We start from the raw sequence: 21,239 nt of genomic DNA on the forward strand, positions 1-21,239 counted from the left end.
GCCTCCGCCGCCCGCCAATGTTAGAATCACCCCCATAGTGTTCTTAATGGGCACTAGGGGCGAATGTGACGTGACACCTGAGTAGGTGCTGCCCCCTTTCTCATGATTCAACCCCATGGTCTTCAATGGCAAATATTATTGTACGCTTATGTGTGGACACAATGCAGCAGACAGGTGTATGTGAACACTACAGGTATGTCAGGTATGTGGAGCTGATGTATAATTGGCTATGGCACCACTTAGCTGGCACTGGATTTAGGTTCTGCCCGAGGCATACACACCTTGATTTACGTGGGACTGTGCCTATGTGTGACTTCCTCAACATGACCACAGCCTATGCCATTGGCATATCTGTGCGCTTCTTTGTTTGGTGTACTGTGTGTGTGTGATCTGTATTTATGGATCAAATCTGTTTATTGACTTTTCAATTATAGAACATCGCATACGCCACACATCAAAGTAATACCATTAGGTTCAAAGACAGCTTACTTCATGCGCAACGATAAAAAAAAAACTTAAATACAAAATACAACTTTGTTTCCCCACAGCTGGCTGTCAATACAAGAATCAAGCAGTTTCAGGTTCCTTTACAATATAGTCCTGGTCCAATGTATACATCCCCCTAAAGGTTCGTTCCCTTCACTCAGTTCAAATTCAGAATCCTCAAGTAAGTCGGACATGTCAATTCTGAGAACTCACCAGATAAAATTTGTAAGAATGGTTGCCAAAGTTCTTTAAAGTCCCCGCTCCGCTGCTGAGAGGTCAGGGTGAGCTTTTCCATGGCAAGGATAAACCAGAGTTTGTGTAGCCATGCAACTGTTGTTGGGTTCTGCTCGGTCCCCCAAACGGATAGCAACAGCTGTATTGCAGCATTTAAAGCTAAGGCCATCTGCCTCCCCTTCAATGATCTCAGGGGAAAGATGAGAGGGTTGGGAAGGCCCAGCAAGATATACGCAGGAAATCTAGGGATCCGAGTGTCAAAAGCCGCGTCAATAGTATCTATTATGTTCTTCCAGTACCGGTGTAATTTGGGACAGTGCCATAATAAATTCACAAGCGACCCCCCCTCCACCGCACCCCCTCCAGCAAAGACTAGATTTATCATGATCCCATGCGTGTATCCTCGCTGGAGTGTAATACCAGGAGGAGGCCACTTTGTAGGCTGTCTCTGTGCCTGCAGCATTGTAAGCTGTGTTGTGCACCCTGTAGAAAATACTCTCCCACTCGTCTTCCGATAGCTCTCTCTCCAGTTCCCTCTCCCATCTCAATTGACCCTTGGTCTTGGGCGGGCGGGCCTCCCCGCAAGAGAGCATAGAGCTCAGAAACCACGCGCTAATCACCCTTTTTCATTAGAATCCATTTTTCAAATGGTGTTAACGGCCTGTCTATTAATATCCTGTTGGCTGGAAGCAGGGCCCAATGTCGTATTTGATAATACATCATCCTGTCGGCCTCAGTTAGGCCGTATGTCTCCCTAAGCTTGTCAAAAGGGATAACCCCCTGCTCATCGAATGAATATCCCACTCTTTTACAGCCCCCCTCATACCATTGACGCAATGCCTCAGGCTGCAGGCCCGGACCAAAATCAGGGTTCGCACCCAAGGGGGTCATTGGGGACGGGAAGGTTGTCAAGCCCGCCCTGGAAGCCACCCGATCCCACACTTGCATCGAAACCTCCGTGACCGGGGAAACATACAGCCCCCGCGCTCTGTGTCGGCGCCCAAGCCAGGGTTCCTTCTATATGTGGGAGCCGGCCACTGTATGGTCCATGAAGCACCAATGCTTCTCAGAAGACGGCCGGCTCCATTCCAAGAGGAAATGCAATTGTGCTGCTTGGAAGTATCGAAGGAGGCAGGGAACCACCAGCCCTCCCCTCTGCTTAGGGTGATAGAGCACCTGTCGTGGGAGCCGCGCCGCCTTCCCTTCCCAAATAAATCTTAGGACCGTTGTTTGGAGGGTCGCTATCATTCACGGCGGGGGCTCCAGCGGGAGCGCCTGGAATAGATACAGTATACGTGGTAAAATGTCATCTTCACTGCCGCGACCCTACCCAGCCAAGAGAGTTTGAGTCTCCCCCAAGTCTCTAAGTCTCGCTGCACCTCCCGGATTAGGTTCGCGTAATTCAGCGAGGCCGTTCGGGTGACCGTGGAGCCCAGCTCGATCCCCAAGTACGGAAGCCCCGAGGAAGACCACATAAAATGGAATTGGGCCTTCAGGTCCCTTTCATGCTCAGCACTGATGAACTTGCCCATGGCCTGCGATTTAAGCATATTCATCCGGAATCCCGAGACCCGTCCAAATTCCTCTAATACCCCCATTAGTGCTGGCAAGGAGGTGGTAGGTTCCGCTAAAGTGAGGATGACGTAGTCGGCATATAACTATATGAGATGTTCATTCCCCCCAAACTTCACGCCTGTGATATGAGGGTTGTCCCAGAGCCTCTGCGCCATAGGCTCCATGTAAAGTGCGAAAAAGAGGGGCGAAAGCGGACACCCCTGCCTGGTCCCTCTTTGGACCGCGAAAGGTAAAGAGAGCATCCCATTGACGCGAACTGCCACCTGAGGCGCCTGATAAATGCAACTGATCCATGCCATGAAGCCAGGACCCAGCCCGAAGTGCTCTAGCACCATAAACAGGTATGGCCAGTGAACCCTATCGAACGCCTTTTCAGCATCGATGGATGGGAAGAGCGCCTTCCTACGAGAGCGTTCGGTTTTATCCAGCAAATGGAGCAGTCGCTTGGTATTATCGCTACACTGCCTGTGCAGTATACATCCCGTTTGGTCGGGATCCACAAGCCCCGGAAAATAATAGTTGAGACGATGTCCCAAAATGCCAGTAAATAGTTTGGCATCAATATTCAAGAGGGAGATCGGCCTGTATGAAGCGCATTCCACGGGGTTCTTCCCCGGCTTCGGGATAACCACGATAGTAGCGTCTAACATGCTAGGCGTGAGGGCGCCGGTTTGACGAAAAGAGTTAAAGAGTTGCACCAGGACTGGTACAAGTTCCGTACAGAAGGTTTTATAAAAGAACGTAGAAAAACCATCGGGCCCGGTCACTTCCCGGTCTGCAGCCGTGCAATTGCTGATATGACCTCCTCCGCCCTGATAGGTTGATCTAGCGAGGCTGCATCCCTTTCAGTCAAGGGGGTAATTGCTATACCCTCTAAGAAAGATTCTGGAGCTATGGAGCCAGGCTCCTCGGCCTGATATAGACCTCAATAGAACTCAGCAAAGCCTCCGCTATTTGATCGCTCCTATGTGCTTCTGCTCCCGAGGGCAAGCGAACCATTTTTATCAGTGACGCTGCGCGCTGCGCTCTCAACCTGTGCGCCAATAGCTTCCCACATTTGTTACTTCCTGCATAATACTTTTGTTTAAGGTGAACCACCGCACACTCTGCCCTGTCCCAGTCCAACCTCCTCAGCTGCTTCCTCACTTTCTCAAGCTCTCGCCAAGTTCTAGGGGCACCGGTGTGCTTATGCGAATGCTCCAAGACCCTCACTCGCTGCTCTAAGTCCTCCCTGAGTCGGCTCCTTGCCTTATTGTCTCTAGCAGAAAGCAACATCACCTCGCCCCTCAGCACAGCCTTCAGTGCCTCCCACAGCGTCGCACGCTTATTATCCCATCATCGTTAAAGCTGTAATAATATATTATTGCTCTTCGGATCTGCTCTGACGTTGCCCCATTCTGGAGCATCGAATCCCTAAATCGCCACCCCGATGCGCCTACCCGCACCATGTTCATATGAATTTCAACTGTGACCGGGGCGTGATCGGACAAAGCTCGCAGCTCAATCGCTGAGTCCCCAACCCGGGGGAGAAGCTCCTGTTTTGCCAGAAAGAGGTCCAACCTAGCATATGTTTTAGTTGCTGCTGAGTAAAAGGAATAATCCCTCAACGTGGGATGCGCACTCCTCCACACATCCACCAGGCCACACTCACTCAGCCACTGTCGACCAGCATCCGACAAAGACCCCGTCTGCCCATACCGATGGCCTGAGCGATCCAGGTCCCCGTCAATCACCAAATTAAAATCGCCCCCCAGCAGGACGGCACCATCAGGAGATTGGAGCAGCGGAGTCAGAGCCTGTCTTAGAAAGATTTCCTGCTGGGAGTTAGGCGCATAGAGGGAAGCAATAGTGAAGGAAAAGCCCCCCAGTCTAAACCTCATTGCTAGAAGCCTCCCTGGAACCTCATGCAATTTTGATATCACTTTCCCAGGGAATGAACGTGAGAGAAGTATCCCCACCCCTGCATGCTTTGATGGTAGCGAAGACCAGAACTGTCTGGGGAACCACTTAGAGCGCATACGATAAGTATCCTTGAAAAGAAGGTGCGTCTCCTGCAGGAGACAAATATGACTCCCCGATCTCTCTAAGGCAGATAGGATGGCTAACCTCTTGGTTGGGTTATTGAGTCCCCGAACATTTAAGCTTATATATTTAATGATCATGTCCTATACTGAGGGGAACACGCAAAGGAGAAGGGAGCACGACAGAGGACCACCCCCCATATAACGATCCGGACCATCTGGAGCACCCAGACCTAAGGCTACAAGGAGCCAGAATCACAGGGAAACCCAACAACAAGCAACTAACACGCACAACAGGTGCATAGAAAATAGAAGTCCTCGATCGTCCATCTTCGCGAGGTGAAGTCTTCACGGGGCATTATATCCAACCATGTTGAGTAGCCAAGTCCATCGCCCCCGCCACACCGACCCACTTCCAAGATCAGCGTGCTGTTAGCAATGCGGCCAGAAGCAAAACTGGACACCCCTGAGGCCCTCCCTAGGCTGAAGTTCCGGCGGCCACACTGTTCAAAACAGATTCTCTCTCCGACCTCAGCTCCGAGGCCGATGGGAGTTGCAGCTTCCTTCTTTTCTCTTTCCTCCGCCAACGGTGAGGACCCCCCACTGGCCGGATCGCTTCCTCGCTCGCCTCCCTGTCTGAATCCTCCAGACCCAGGTTATGGCTGGCTTCCAAGACCACTTCCTGAGTCTCGTCCGGGCCAAGTATAGAGCGAAAAAGGTCCGCCACGTACTCCACAATGCTCGCCTTTAATACGGAAATTTTGTCGCCAGGAGCGGTTTTCCAAATCCTCGACCGTTATCTGGAGGAGGTCCTGCTGCTCTCGGAGGCGTACTACCTCCTGTTGCATTGCCGCCACTTCTTCACTGCGTGGGACCACACCATCTGTAGCTGCGATTCTCGTTCACCCAAGGAGGTAACCTCTCCTCGCAACTCCTTCACCTCCTGAGAGATGTCCCTACACAGCCCTTGGATATCGCCCCGAAGCGAATCAAACAGGGAAGTCAGAAAGCCCTTCGTAACAGGAGAACTCTCATCTGAGTCTGACTCCACCTGATTCTCCAGGGCCCTCGCAGCAGGTAAGTCCTCCGCCGTGCTCCCAGGTGGCAGGCGCGGCCCAGCGAGCATGTCCCTCACCGAGTGCTCTCGTTTGGGTTTAGACGTTGCCATGTCGCGCCGGCCTACTCACGATTTGCCGATGCAACCCCGCAGATCCTCCAAAGTCTCTGACTGACCACCAAGTGCCACCGTGCCAGGGTCCGCTCCCGAATCCAACACCCGGCAGCCACCACCTCCAGAGATCCGCTTCAGCTGCCTTTTCCTCCGTGTGTGCGGGCCCACTCTTAATTACAGTTTGGGTGGTGAAAGGCGGCAGTATTGGGGCCAGTCAGCAGGGCACCTTGTCATCTGTCGGGGCCTCAAACTTCTACGCAGCGCACCTCATAGGCACCAAAGTGGAGAGCGCCGGCCCGCAGCCCCCAGTCCAATTGCAAGGGCAAGGGCGCCCTTCTCCTTCAGGACGCTCCGATGTCTGAGGGCCGAGGCCCACTCCGCGGTCCAGCCACTCAAGTGGCCCAAAGGGTGCCTCTTAGGCCCCACAACCCACCGGCGCCAAGCTCACCAGTCCGCCGGGGAAAAACTCTTCTCTCAGCCCAGGCCGCCTCTCGCGCCGCACCGCAGCCCCGCCCCGATTCCAGGGCCGATCTCTGTTTCCCCGTGGGAGCGGCGCTACACCGGCCGGGGCCACTGCCGAGCGGTTAGGTACCCCCAGGGGTGCTTCAGAATTTGGGGGGAGCCTCCAGGCTTCCCCCCACCGGGCCAAAAGGGACTTTAGCAGGCCGAGGCGGCGGAGCGCGGACAGGAACGTCCTAGCTCGCCGCCATCTTGGACACGCCCCCGTGATCTGTATTTAGTTATCAACCTGTGGACACTTGTGGTGATTTGTGACCCGCTTCTGCATGTAAAGGATACTTGGCTCCACATGTCCAAACATGGTTTACCAGTCAGGGTGTTACTTTGTTATGTAAAATTGGGTGTATGTGTTTGTGATATGCAGTGTGTGCAGTGTGGTGTGGCATGTGTCTTATGTGTTGTTGCCTGCAAATCTCTGTGGCCCTGCCCATGTGTATTTCTTATTGAGCTTGTCTAGTTTGTCCTTGATGGGTGGTGTGTTGTGAGGTACGATTGGTATGGTGACTTACTTATGAGTAGCCCATTGCCATATTCGGTATCCTGGAACTGCTGGTTGATGGTGCAGTGGCGAAAGATATATGCACCATGGAAGTTGCCAGGATATTTCTCCAGGATGGTTGTGAAGAGCCCACGGTGGTCCATGTGTGTGCTTGCGGTTCGTGTAGAGGTGTTCCGTTGCTAATGGTGGCACCAGTTGGACATGGGTACAGTCCATTGCACCCAGCACATGTGGAAAACAAGCTATCTGATAGAAACCTTGCATTGTCTCGCGCTGCAGCTGCTGGGTGTTCGGGAAGCAGATTTGTTGTGGCTTGAGGCGTAGGATTGTGTCCAGGACCTTTGGTAGGCAGACGGAGAAGAATGACTGGGAGATACCAGCCACTGAGTCACCCGTTGACTGGAATGATCCAGATTCCATCCTGTGGAGGACAGCGTGAATTTTGAAATGGGTGGGATGTTTTGGGGAGTTTGCAGCTTTCCCGTGATGTGTGGCGCTATCAGGTACAGCAGGCGTACGATGGACTCCTGATTGAGTCTGTATGTCCGGACCACATCTTGTTCCCTCATACCTAAGATAGTGATTCACTGTCTAAAAATAATCTCCTTCCTTCTGTACTGCCTCTGTGGCTGTTGTGGTGGAGTTTGAGGTTGATGCAGTGGTGGTTGAATCTGATGTCTTTGCAGACATCTGCGGAGTGTGCCAAGCTGGAGCAATAGCACTTCCATGTTGTCCTGGCAGTTTCCAAGGCTCCTTTTGGGTTTTCTTTTATGAGGGGTGGTGTGTGAGCCTTTTTTTAAGTCCTGGGTCTGACCAGGCGTTAATTGTTGGTGCTAATCAGACTTTTTTTCAGTCCGCTTCCTTTGTTAGCGCCGTTTATGTGTCGGTGGATGAATACGGAGCTAGAGGGTTAGCGTTGTGTTTAGGGTGGGAGTGCCTACCTTGCATCTCATTGACATAAGACGGTTTCAAACATCCTAAACATGGTGCTAACTCCAATATATTTGACACTAGACGGGTCTAGTGTCAAAATATAAATATGGTGTTAGCTATGCGCTGTTTTAGCGTCAACATTTTTTTTAATTATACGACGCAAGCCAAGTATAAATATGCACCAATATGTCTCTAGGCCCTCCATCATCCAGACCTCAATTGGTCTCTTAACCCCTCAACTGCTGGCCCTTCCCCCACCCCCACTGCTGAGCCATTTTATGGCTGTTTGGGGTAGTTCGCACTTAGGCCTTAATAACTTTTAGTCCACATAAGCTATCCATGCCAAATTTGCGTCATTTTTTTCCAACATCCTAGGGTTTCTAAAGGTACCCAGATTTTATGGGTTCCCCTGGAGGACACCAAGAAATTAGCCAAAATACAGCAAATATTTCATTTTTTTAAAACAAAAAAGGAAAAAAAGCTGCTGAAGAAGGCTTGTGGTTTTTTTCCCTGAAAATGGTATCAACAAAGGGTTTGTGGTGCTAAAATCACCATCTTTCCAGCTTTCAGGAACAGGCAGACTTGAATCAGAAAACCACATTTTTCAACACAATTGTGGCATTTTACTGGGACATACCCCATTTCTACTATTTTTTGTGCTTTCAGCCTCCTTCCAGTTAGTGACAGGAATGGGTGTGAAACCAATGCTAGATCCTAGAAAGCTAAACATTTCTGAAAATTAAACAAAATTCTGAATTCACCAAGGGGTCATTTGTGTAGATCCTACAAAGTTTTCCTACAGAAAATAACAGCTGAAATAAAAAAAAGATTGAAATTCAGCTGAAAAAAACAGCAATTTTTCTCCATGTTTTACTCTGTAACTTTATCCTGCAATGTCAGATTTTTTAAAGCAATGTACCGTTACTTCTGCTGGAGTCTTCTGGTTGCCTAGGTACCCAGAGTCAATAAATGAGCTGCACCTTGCAATGGGTTTTCATTCTATATTGGGTATACAGCAATTCATTTGCTGAAATATAAAGAGAGAAAAATAGGTATCAAGAAAACCTTTAGAAAATAATATTTTGATAGTGCACCACTTTTGAATATATCAAAGAAAGTTCAGTTACGCAATGTCGTCTCATTGTATTCTTCATTTTATTCTGTTTTTCTTGCAATAAATTCATAAAACATCAGCCAACGAGTTTAATCCTCAACAAAGGACTTCTTCAGGGCTGTAATATGATAGAAATAATACCCTCAATGTATTAGAACACCAACATGCGTATCGAATGTACTCAATGAAAAAGGAAACATACTAAACAATTACGAATCAACTTGATCTGATAACAAGACACACAGACAAGGGACACCCATAACCAATGTACTCCATTTAAAAAACAAACATATTAGCTATATAAAATACATATATAAACACATCTTATACATATTACAAAGATAAATAAATATATATACAATATACACACCAACATATCTATATATACACAAACATCTATAATAAAAACATTAGAGAGCACTGCAGTACAATTAGGCCCCTTAAACTCTGGATACAGGAACACATCCGTTCAATAAAGAATAAGGATGTGAGATATCCCTTGGCGCTGCACATGATGGAACATCATCCTAAAGATATTGTAGTATAGTTCCATGGTGTGGATCAAGCATCACCCAATAGGAGAGGTGGGAATACAGAACTGGCCCTACATCGGAAAGAGGTGGCGTGGATCTGTTGCTTACAGGCTGTTGATATGGGCCATAATACTGATGAGGAATTCCACTATTTTCTTTAGACGATCTTCCTTTACTGGAGATGACTCTGGTTTTTGTAACTTTTTTGATATCCATCCCTAATGGTGGTTTTCAAGATTGATGTTACATAATTTGATTGTGGGACGTAAAATACTCATTCAATGGCTAACATGTGTTAATTTACTTTGGGCTCATCCCTAATTTTAAGTCCTGTTACTTACCCTTTTTTTTGGGCCACCTGTGCGTGGTCGGCTCAATGAGTAGATGAAGTACATGATAGACAATAGATGATTGTTGTTGTACAATTTGTGTATTTTGTTGACAGTATATTTGAAGTATAAATGCAGTCTCAGATCATTACAAAATGGCTGCTGTGGTTTGTCCATCGAAGGGAGATGTTAATATGCCGATCGTGTTGGGAGAGAACCCATATTTGGAATTATATCTTTAGCAGAGAATGATTCATATTAACAAAAAATACTTTAAAACGTGATTATCATCGTTTGTATGATTTCCGTTTATATTTTTGATAAGGTTTTCTTTGGCCAAATTTTTCCCAGCATTGAGACCTTAATGATATAATTTGATTTCATTTTTAACAATTGTTTATTGCTTAATAGGAATATTTTTTGTTGTTGTATAAGTTTATTCCTCGTAAAGGTAGAGTTGTTCTGCGCTATTTGCCATGGATGAACGCTGGTACTAGTACAAGATGGCCGCTATGTTTATCCAATCTTTTTATGGGCTTGAATGCCGACCGTTCATCAAGAAACGGGTACTCGATATTGCATTATGGGCTAAAGACGGCTGCCTTTAAAAACAAGCACTGATAACTGCTCTGTTTAAATCTTTCGTTTTGGCTACGGTTATGATTGCAGTTATGAGAGGTGTAGCATTTAAGATATATGAAGGTAAGCGTTGCCCACATCGGTCCATTGGCCGATGTGGGGGTTATAAACAAACGGTTGAGAGCAACTCAAATTATTTATTGGTTGTTTGTTGAATTTTCTTGGTTCTGGTAATAATTCTCTTATTTTCTGGATGGCATTTGTTGTTTCGATTGATTAACGAGTAATACTTTGGTAATAGCATGTTTATGTTTTTTGGTTATGATTAGGCATCTTTGTGCCTCCTTCCATTAAATCTTTATTTATAAGTTACAGTGGCCAATATAATAATGTCAATCTTAGTTATAAGGTGATGAGCTTACTTTGTGTCAGTAGTGAATGGTGTCTAATATGACACACCCCTATTTGATGAGTTTGGGTACCTTTTCTTCGCCCTATGATGGCAGCCAGTGCACACCTTCTCAGGTTTTGATTAATATGTGTCAATAACAATGGTGGTATTTTCAGCGTGATTCTGTGTTTTCTCTTTTTGTATTAGGTAGTGTGTCCCATGCAGGCAACATTGTGTTGTGATGAGCAACTTGAACAAGCATGATGGGAATTGATATAAAAGGTTATACATATTAGAAAAAAGGTATCAATTTATTCCTTTTGATATATCAATCATTATAATTATTTATAGATATGCAGAACTAATCAAGTGACTAGATCTCGTCTGCATTAGCTTCTTCTTTTGCACATGCAGTGGGGCTCTGGTAGCCTTGGTTTATCAATACCACAAGCATATGGTGGAAGGGATGAATTACACACTACTTTCACTACAGATAATTTCTCCATATGGGGTAATGATTGGTCAGTAAGTACTGCAGTGCTCTCTAATGTTTCTATTATAGATGTTCGTGTATATATAGATATATTGATGTGTATATTGTATATATATTTATTTATGTTTGTAATATATATAAGTTGTGTTTATATATGTCTTTTATATATTTAATATGTTTGTTTTTTAAATGGAGTACATTGGTTATGGGTGTCCCTTGTCTGTATGTCTTGTTATCAGATCAAGTTGATTCGTTATTGTTTAGTATGTTCCTTTTTTCTTTGAGTACCTTCGATATGCATGTTGGTGTTCTAATACATTGAGGGTATTATTTCCATCATATTACAGCCCTGAAGAAGTCCTTTGTTGAGGACAAAATGCATTTGCTGATGTTTTATGATTTGTTTTGCAAGAAAAACAGAATAAAATGAAGAATATAATGAGACAACATTGAGTAACTGGACTTTCTTTGATATATTCAAAAGTGGTGCCCTATCAAAATATTATTTTCTATAGTTTCATCTCTGGGATAGCATCTTGGTGGCAGGTGATGTGATTAGTGCACACGTGATCATAAATATTTGTATGTTTTCCTTATGTTCAATATTCAAATAGATGATAGGGGTTAGGTGCATTTTTCAATTCGACCCGCTGCCAACTTCATTATTAGTCAAGAAAACCTTTATATTTCCAAAGTGGGCACAAGATAAGGTGTTGAGAAGCAGTGGTTATTTGCACATCTCGGAATTCCGGGGTGCCCATACTAGCATGTGAATTACAGGGCATTTCTCAAATAGACGTCTTTGTTACAAACTGGCTTACATTAGGAAGGAAAAAATGTAGAGAAAGGCCAAGGGCAATAACACTTGTTCTGCTATTCTGTGTTCCCCAAGTCTCCTGATAATAATGGTACCTCACTTGCGTGGGTAGGTCTAATGCCCGCGACAAGAAATGCAACATGGACACATCACATTTTTACATTAAAAATCCACAGTTAGGCACTTTTCAAAAAAACACTTATGTATATATATATATATATATATATATATATATATATATATATATATATATATATATATATATATATATATATCTCTCTATTTTGTTTTAGTAGCTATATGGCCTCCTTGGGGGCCCCCAGGGAAATCTCTAACTTTTTTTACAAAAATACGCCCGGGGGGGAGGCGCCAGCCCGTTTGCCAAGGGGGCCGACCCCCCCAAGTGAAATCTCTGGTGTCTAGTGGGGTTTCCTGGCCCTCGATCGTAGCTGCGCTGTGATCGAGGGTCAGGAAATCTGTTCTGGAAGGTGTTGTTTGAAAGGGGAGAGTCTCCCCTTTCGAACAAGGCCTTCCCGAACATCAGGAAGGCCGTTTGGGGCCGTTTTCCCAACGGAGCTGGAAGCGGCCGCAAAACAAAACAGTGAAGTCACAAAGGGGTGGGTGGAGGGTTCAGGTGGAGACACAGAAGATCTTTCCTGTGTCACGGGGTATTTTTTTTAAAAATACCCCCTCCCTGGTGTCGAGGCCCCCTCTCTAGGGGTTAATTTCATTATATGCATGATTCCAATTTTTGCTCAATACCTTCCTCTGCAAATACTACCTGCCCTATCACAACTGTTGCCTGCAGCTCTGGTGTGTCAAACACTCAGAAACCACTTCCGCCAACAGTGGTTAGTTCTGCAGCAGAACTGTGCCTGCAGCTTCATTACAACTTTTTCCCTCACCAAGTAATTGCGTTTGTGGTGGTGTTGATAATAATGATGAAAATAAGGTTGATGATGATAACGGCAGTGATGGTGCTGAGGATGAAGGATTCCATAATGCTGATGATGGCGACAGCCAAACTGGTGATCAGACAAAAAGTCCATCACCATTGGGGCACCTGAGTAGAACTCATTCATCACACCAGAGGATCTAAGCCCAGAGCCCAAACCAAGGGATTTCCCCACCCACATAAATGACATTGGGCATTTCTATGTCTTAGTTGTAGAGCATTCCAAAAATTAAGTCTAACAGTTTCTTCAGCTACAAAGCCCTGCTTCCTGGTGAATTTCCAAGAAAAGACCAGGAAAACAATTCAAACTATGATAGTCTTTGATCGTTTCTGGGAGGAGTGTTTATACCATATGAAAAACCCAACATCAGCCACTGTGACTACATCAAAGCTTGAAAAGAAATACATGGCTACTGACATGTCACATGCATTCCTCATAAATTAAACAAAAATTGATATGGTTATCTTAGAGGCTTAGCACCATCCCAAACATTCTGCAAAGCTCTGCAAGGTAGCTGTAGATATATAAGGCTGCAAATAAGACAAGGAGGGCAAACAAGTCCACATCTAAGCTACCATGTCAATGTAGTAATTTCCTCTGCCACCACTACCAGACAGCTGTGGCATGATTGTGGCCCTTTTTTGAATAATTTGCCTGAAAAGGAGAGTCCCCCAGGGCAAGGCTACTTTTAAAAAAGATGAGCAAGAGCCCTCAAATTTCATTGCTGCCATAATGGATGCAGCTTCCGTGGACTGCTTTCAGGTGGCTTATTCTTTGCCAATAAGAAGTTATGGCTGGCATAAGAAAACTTCTTTTAGACAAGTTGTGCAAACAAAGGTTATCCGTATGGCATTACACAGCAAAAATATATTCAGCAAGGAGATTGATAATGCCATGCAGTCAATAAAGAAGGACACACATAGCTTGGTCCTTGGGTGTCTTGGAATGTTGCCAAAGTTTCTTTAGTTACTAATACCAACTACATTAAATGCATTATTTGAGGAAAGGAGGAAATCTTCATTCCCATAGACAATCTGGATATGGTTGTTGTGGATACTACTCCTTTGAACAGCCGCATAGACACCAAGACTGGTGGCAAATAAGAGGAGATTATTCTTCATGTCATTGTCTCTTTCGAGGTCCCTGTCCCTTTGCTCTTCATATTTCTATAAGCTCCCACAAGAGGTTTCTTGCAAATATTTTTGTAAGCCTGTAATCATTCCCTGGGTGCATAAGTGAGTTCTCATACATTTCCCCAAAGGAGTAGTGTATGAAATTGGATTACTAAATGGGTTGGGTGGCAATTCACCTCAAGAAATACTCACAGCCCTTGTCAGGATTAATACCTAAAGTCACTAAATTAACCTGATGCCATCCCCTTAGCAGCTATAGCACAGAACAGACAGGTGTAACTTACAACAATGCACAAAGTACTCATGCTGTACCAAAAAGTAATAAAGTTGAAATACAGCACACTGAAAGTCACAAATTAAATTTGAAAAATACAGTACATTTTAATAAACAAAATAACATTAAAATGTCAAAATTCCAATCAGGCCAACCAGCAGGGTCCAGTCTAGCTTCAGTTGCCACTGGTCAGCTGGGCTGTTGCAGGAAAAGGCATCTTATTGCTTGTTGTGTTCCTCTAGCTTTAGGAGGAGGTCAGCCATATCACTCTTGAAGTCCACTTCTTAGACCTGGGTATAAGAGGGACAGCAGGGCCAGGTTTCTCAGGTTACAGACATCAGGTTATATACTCTTCTAATCTTACACAGCTCCAGGAGTGTTCTGAAGTGGGTGCCTGGAGGTGCGACATTTATATGTGGCACGAGCTAATGGGTGGGAATGATTCCAGAGCACATCCTAAGGGGCAAAAGTTGCTGGTCCTAAACATTCCCACTTAGGATATTTTCAAGATGGTGAGTCTCCAGCCACGCTAAACTTGGGCTCTGAAGGCCAGGTGTGTGTGTGGGGGACTGCACAATGGTAATCCTAGTGTCATTCCACATCTAACACTAAAATCAAGTTTAAAGCAGTCACTGTGCCCCCCAATAAACCGAGAGACAGATGTCTGGTAGACTAAAGCAGGCGTTTCCTACAACCAAACTGTGGATACACAAAAAAGTCTTGCATCCTGTTTTTGCCCCTGAAGAACATCCAAAGTGTTATATGTAAAACAGTAGCAGACCTGCCCAGCAGGGTTTGACACTCCTGCAGGATTTTACGCGGAAATTTAACAAATAAATCTGTTTTTAATCTGCTATGCTCCTTTCTCAATGAAAGCGAACAATCAGTCTCTATGAGAGACATTATTTCCAAGTCTTTTTTTTTACCTTCATTGTGGTATCCCGCAAGGGTCCTCTCTGAGCCCTACCCTATTTAATACATATATATATATATATATATATATATATATATATATATAAAACTCTCCTCCTGAAACTGATAAAGGAGTTTGGCTTCACTACGGTCTCTTATGTTGATGATACCCAAATTGTGGTACCCATCACTAATAACATTGATGAGGTAGCCTAACGTTTTAATAACTGTATGTCTGCAATAGTCAACTGGGTGAGCTTCCATTGCCTAAAGCTAAATTCTGAGGAGACAGAGGTGCTCCTTTTTGGACGAGACTCATCCATATGGAATTCCTCTTGGTGGCCTCAGTCTCTTGGATGTTTGCCTACACGAGTGGCTAATGTTAGAAACCTGGGTATCATCTTTGATCCCAATCTTTCCTTTATCGACCAGACTAACCAGTTAACATTCTCCTGTTTCTTAATTTTGAGAACTGTGAAGAAAATCCTTCCTATTCTACCCTACGATCTGCGGAAAATTCGAGTGGTATTCCTTGTTCACTCAAAATTGGATTATTGTAATGCCCTATATGTTGGGGCTCAGTCTGGGGTCTTACATAAATTACAGAGACTTCAAAACGCCATTGTTCAACTCCTTAAGAACTTAAGAAAATCAAACCAGTTTCAAGGGCCACAGGCTTCCTAAAATGTTTAAGCTAGTCCTGCAAAGTGCTGGACTAGCGTACAAAATTATGATGCTTGTCCCCCTGACTGCCGCCATGGTGCACTGTATTTTAAATACGCCGCACACATGGTGGTGTTAGGGGGTGCTAAGGGGCACAAGAAAAGTGGCCCAAGAAAAGTGGCGCTGCTCTAGGTGCATAAATCTAGGTCTCCATGTTTAAAAGGAATGAATTAGCCGCATTACAATGATAGATTTTATACTTTAAAAAGTTTGTTTTCCTAAAAAATGTGAACAGTCAATTAATAGATGCACATTAAAATGTTTAAAACCAAACTCACATTTACATTACTGCCCTCCTCCATGAAAACAATAAACTTATCCTTATTTAAAAATAACAGATTAAAAGCAAATTTTTGAGCCATATTTACCAATCTAGTCCTCACCTCTCTAGCCCATATTAGGTACCTACCCCCTGTTTCTTTGGCACAGAGCGATGGAAGTATTATGTTCTCCCCCCACCAAAGTTTACCCCTGAATCATATTGTTAATTTATGGACAAAATAATTCAAGGCCAGTATATCTGCTTCCATTCTTACAGTCTGCCTCGTGGGCCTCTGAGGTAAACCTGGACGTTTTTTTAAAGATATACCTTCTCATTTATCCCAATTAGGAGCAGACCTAAGGCATAATAAGTCTATCCCACACAAACATTGTGTGGGGATCATAGCTTTTTTTAATTTCACCAGCCCTCCAATAGCCGAAAGAACCCGATGATCCCCAATTTCCCTATGCAGGGACCAGCTTAATTTAAAATTCACCATCATTCCAAAATACTTGTATGATGTAAGACTGTCCACTAGTTTATCTCCTAATATCCGTTTATATGGCTTAAATGTCATGACAAATATTACAATTTTTGTCTTATACACAGTGACGATAAAATCATGTGCCAATCAATATTTACTAAATGCATCTAATTTTCTTTTGAAGACCTACTTGAGTCAAATCCATAATAGCAAGATCATCCGCATATAATAAGCATCCGGCATGTCTTTAACGCTGAGCAGGCGTTAAAAGTACAGAAAAAAAGATTTTAGGCATTTAAACTCGTTTTAGCTTTGCTACTAGATGAGGTAGCCTACCGGTTAGGGCCCTTTTACAGATTTACAGAGCGAAATGTATCTCCAAAGCGACCTATGGGAGTGAAATCTTGGGGTATGTTAATCAGGCCAAGCTGCAATTCGTTGAGAATAAGTTCTTAAGGAGGCTTCTGTGTCTGCCACAAAGTACCTCCTCCTTGGTGCATGACAGGTTGAAAGTAGGCTATATTTCAGATCTTCAGGCCTTTCGCTTGCTCGCCCTCTGGTTAAACATGTGGTCTCGGCCAGGTGTTAAACTTAGCAAGGAGACCCTGCAGGATTGTCTGTCCCTTGATTACACTCTCCAGATTCCCTGGTTTAAGTATGTCAGGATCTCTTTTCAGAAATTAAGTAGGGGTGACCTTCTTAGTACCCGAGAGGCGATCTGCAAGGCTGACTATACTTGGGTTTACGGCTAATTATTTTAGACAGAGGGCTTGGGAAAGAGAAGGGTATGTCTTGGTGAAGCCTAATGTATATCATCGCATAATGCTGAAGACAGTGTTCACCACTGAGCCCTATCTTCTTTTCATTAATAATGGACATGATTGCTTCCTGTTAGCCAGGTTTTGAATCAACATGTTACCCTATCTGTTAGCCTATCCTCGGGGAAAGTTCAGGGGGTACAATTTTGCATTTTGTGGCTATGACGATAGGTCTCCACAGGATACCCTGCACTTTACGATGTTTTGTCGTTTTTATACAATGCCCCAAAAGGCCTATCTTGTACCTATTTAAAAGAGGGCACATTTTCTACAAGTTTAGCTGGCTCTTATGTATTTGCAAATGCTTTCGGGGGACATTATTTTTAATGTACTTAGCTTTTTGAAAGTTGCCATAATGCTGAGGAATAGTTGTGAATAAGAGCCTGGAGTGTTTTATGGTTTTCATTGCAAGTTTTTATGCTGTGTATTTTTGCTCTAGCACATTTAATCCGTTTTAGGAATATTGTCATATGCCAATTTATGCAATATTTATTGATGATTTTTTTCTTTGTTTGTTGTCTTGTTCTGCTTTTATGGTTTATCTATTTTGAACCAAATAAAGCTGAATTTGAATTTGGCGTAGTTCAGGTGGCCTACAGGCAGAACACATTTCAGGATCTTTAGCTGCTTTATAGATCAAAGCAATGTTGGAGCCTTGCATGGAAGGGGCAACTGCAGAATGCTTCTCAAAGGAATTGTAAAAAGTGGTTAAGGGTTCTGCCATGTACAGAATATATGTTTTATAAAATAATACAGTAAAACCATCTGGTCCTGGAACCTAGTAACAGATATCTCCCCAGGGCCTTCTTGACCTTTGAGACTTCAGTAGACTATTCTAGTGCTTCCTTCCAAAAGGGGACCAGGGAAGGGTATCACAGCACTGGAAGTAATCTTTAATTTTTGCACCATCATGTAAGTCCTGGAAGTACAGGGTCTGAACTCCTTCTAAACTCTTCTCTTTTATCTTAACCTTTAATCTTCAAAAGTCCAATTTTCCTGTTTTATTTCCTCATGTATGTCCTGGTAGTCTGGGAGCGCAGGTGGCACCCTGACCGAGTTCCTTCCATATTGCCTTTGTAATAAAAAGTCTGTCCCAGATTCCATGAGTGACCTTTCGTCCCAGTTTGTCCAATGGACGTTCAGTTGATCCCTCATGTTTGTCAATTGCCTATGTTATTTTTGGTGGAGTTCTGTTTGTTAAGTTTTTCTAGGGCAGCTAGTTCAGAAACCAGATTGCCTCCCCACGGTTGGCCTTACTTCGCTTGGCAATTATCATTGCCTCACGTCTTACCCTCAGTTTGAAGGAGTCAGGCCTAGTTGCTAATTAGATTTCTTCTTCCTTGTTTGTTTAAAAAAGAACAGTGATTAACTGTCCTACTTCCTATTTCATTACCAGGTCTCTATATGTGACTGGGGAGGTTCATCAATGGGGTTGCGGTTTCATAAGACGACTTACGCCCCTGGTTATTTAGACGTGGCAATGATCAGATATTGAAATATTTGAGATATTTGCAGACTGTAGCCTGCACTTTAGACATTGGTACATACAGCTATAATTGGTCCTCGAACAGGATCTACTCACATGGGAAGAGAATGAGAAGTCCCTGCCATGTGGGTCCAAAGTACCTCAGGCATCTTCCAAACTGTGTCATAAGACGTCATAAGCCCTTAGAGAAGATCCCTATCATGTGATTTCCAGAGCTACCGCTGTCCAGGCCAGGGTGCCAGCCTAGGTTAAGGTACCTCCCCCACTATCACCTCTACTCCAACCCCATCAATAAACTTCCACTGGTGTCTTTCAGATATTGATCCTGTCCAACATTTGGAGCATTTTTTTTTCATATGTAGTGTGGGATCACTGTCCCCTTAACTGTACATTCATGAAGCACCTCTCGGAGTCCCTCACTACATTGGCCATCTCTCTCATCAGTTTATTCTTTTCTATGGTCTCTACCCCTGCTGTCTTAGTAGGCGCTGAGGCCCAGTACTGAATGGGGCACTTCTTGTTTTCATTCAAAAGAGATACATACGTAAAAAATGAGTCTCCTGAAGGAAAATGAGATTGGGGTCATGCCTCTGGATGTACTTCCAGAGTAGGCATCTTTTGTTGGTAGAGTTCAGCCTCCATATGTTAAGTGAGAGCAAGTTGAAAACAATGGTCAATACGAGATGTAGTCTTTGAATGTGGCCTTAAAAAAGTTTAAAATGAAATAGTAGCCATAACATGGAAGTCCTATCCTTTAACACCCCAAATCCAAAAATATTTTACAAACAATGTAACCATCCCACACAATGTGGCCCAGATACCATGTTGTATTCATCACTCCCTACCCCCTAAAGCCCACATCTTCTACTGCCTACTCTTGCTTCTAGGCCATGCAACAGCAATAGAGTTGCTAAGCCTGGTTAAGGTCCCCATTCACTCAGGGACACTCTTCCCCACCAGAGCACTTGCTGGCTAATCTGAGACAGATGATCAAGTGTCTTCTCTGCTTTTCTGTATCTTGTGGGATTTGTCATAACTTTTTCAGCCTGAGGCTAACTCTACTCCAGCTCTCTATTTGCAAATTGTTTGTGTGGCTGGGTGGTCACCTCTTGAGCTGTGGCTATTCTTCAGCATAGGCTCCCAGTAACTGCAGTTATTTAGCTTTCTCATAGAAGCAGATTGGTCCTATTTTACTTTCCCACATGAACATAAGGCAAAAAGGATGGCCCCAACAGTACTTAATTTGATTCCTTACGTAGGTGGTCTGTTATTTGCTTAAAATGTCATCCCTTTTGTTTGGTCACTACTGACAGATCTTGATAAGTCTAGATTTTGCCTCCATCTATGTTAAGATCGCCTATCTGCTTTGCCATGTTGATGATTTCTTCTTTCAGGACATAGTGGTGAACTCTTGTGATGACATCAGATGCGAGCTTTGTGGGGGCCACGAGGGCCTGTCTAGTGTCAGATACGAGTTGACACTTGAAGAGTAATAAGACAAATTCCTCCATGCAATTGTGATGTAGTTGAAGGTACCTCATGGATTCTAATGCTCTTACATCAGGACCTATTTTCTACATCTTCTAGATGTCCCCATTTCTACAAGTTTTGTTTCTGACATAACAATATCTCTTGCTTGATTATTTAATGTTCCTCTTCCAGTGTATCTTTGCTCTCCTGTAACAATCAATCAATCAAACAGTGTTTGTAAAGCGTGGCTACTCACCCATGAGGGTCTCAAGGCACTGGGGGGAGGGTCCTCATCCGAAGACCCACGTCTTGAGGTTCTTCCTGAAGATGGTGAGCGACGGACTTAGTCTGAGGTGTAGGGGCAGGTTGTTCTAGCTCTTCACTGCAGTGTAGGTTAAGGATTGCCTTCCAGTGGTGGTTTTGCGGATGCGAGGGATGGTGGCCAGGGCCATCTGGGTGGAGCGGAGGGATCAGGCGGGGTGTGAAGGAGAAGCGGTGCTTCAGGTAGGCTGGTCCTCCATTGTGAATAGCCTTGTACGTGTGGGTGATAAGCTTGAAGGTGATTTGCTTCTAGACCGGTAGCCAGTGGATGGTCCTCAGGTGTTGGGACATGTGTTCTCGGCGAGGGAGGTCCAGAATGAGTCTAGCTGTGGTGTTCAGGATAAGCTGTAGTTTTCTGATGTTCCTGGTTGAGGAGCCAGCGTAGAAGGCGTTGCCGTAGTCGAGCTTGCTAGTGACTAAGGCGTGGGTGACTGTCCTTCGGCAGTCTGCTGGGATCCATCTGAAGATCTTCTGAAGTTTAAGGAGTGTGTGCCAGCAGGAGGAGGTGACAGAGGTTACCAGGCGGATCATGAATAGCGAGGAGTCTATGATGAATCCTAAGTTACGGGCATGCTCAGTTGGTGCAGAGGGGGCGCTGAGGGATGTGGGCCACCAGGAGTCATCCCAAGCTGAGGTGGTGTTTCCGAAGATGATAAGCTCAGTTTTGTCGGTGTTGAGCTTGAGGCAGCTTTCTCTCATCCAGGTG

This window comes from Pleurodeles waltl, chromosome 7 (assembly GCF_031143425.1).
Source record: "Pleurodeles waltl isolate 20211129_DDA chromosome 7, aPleWal1.hap1.20221129, whole genome shotgun sequence".
Taxonomy (NCBI): Eukaryota; Metazoa; Chordata; class Amphibia; order Caudata; family Salamandridae; genus Pleurodeles; species Pleurodeles waltl.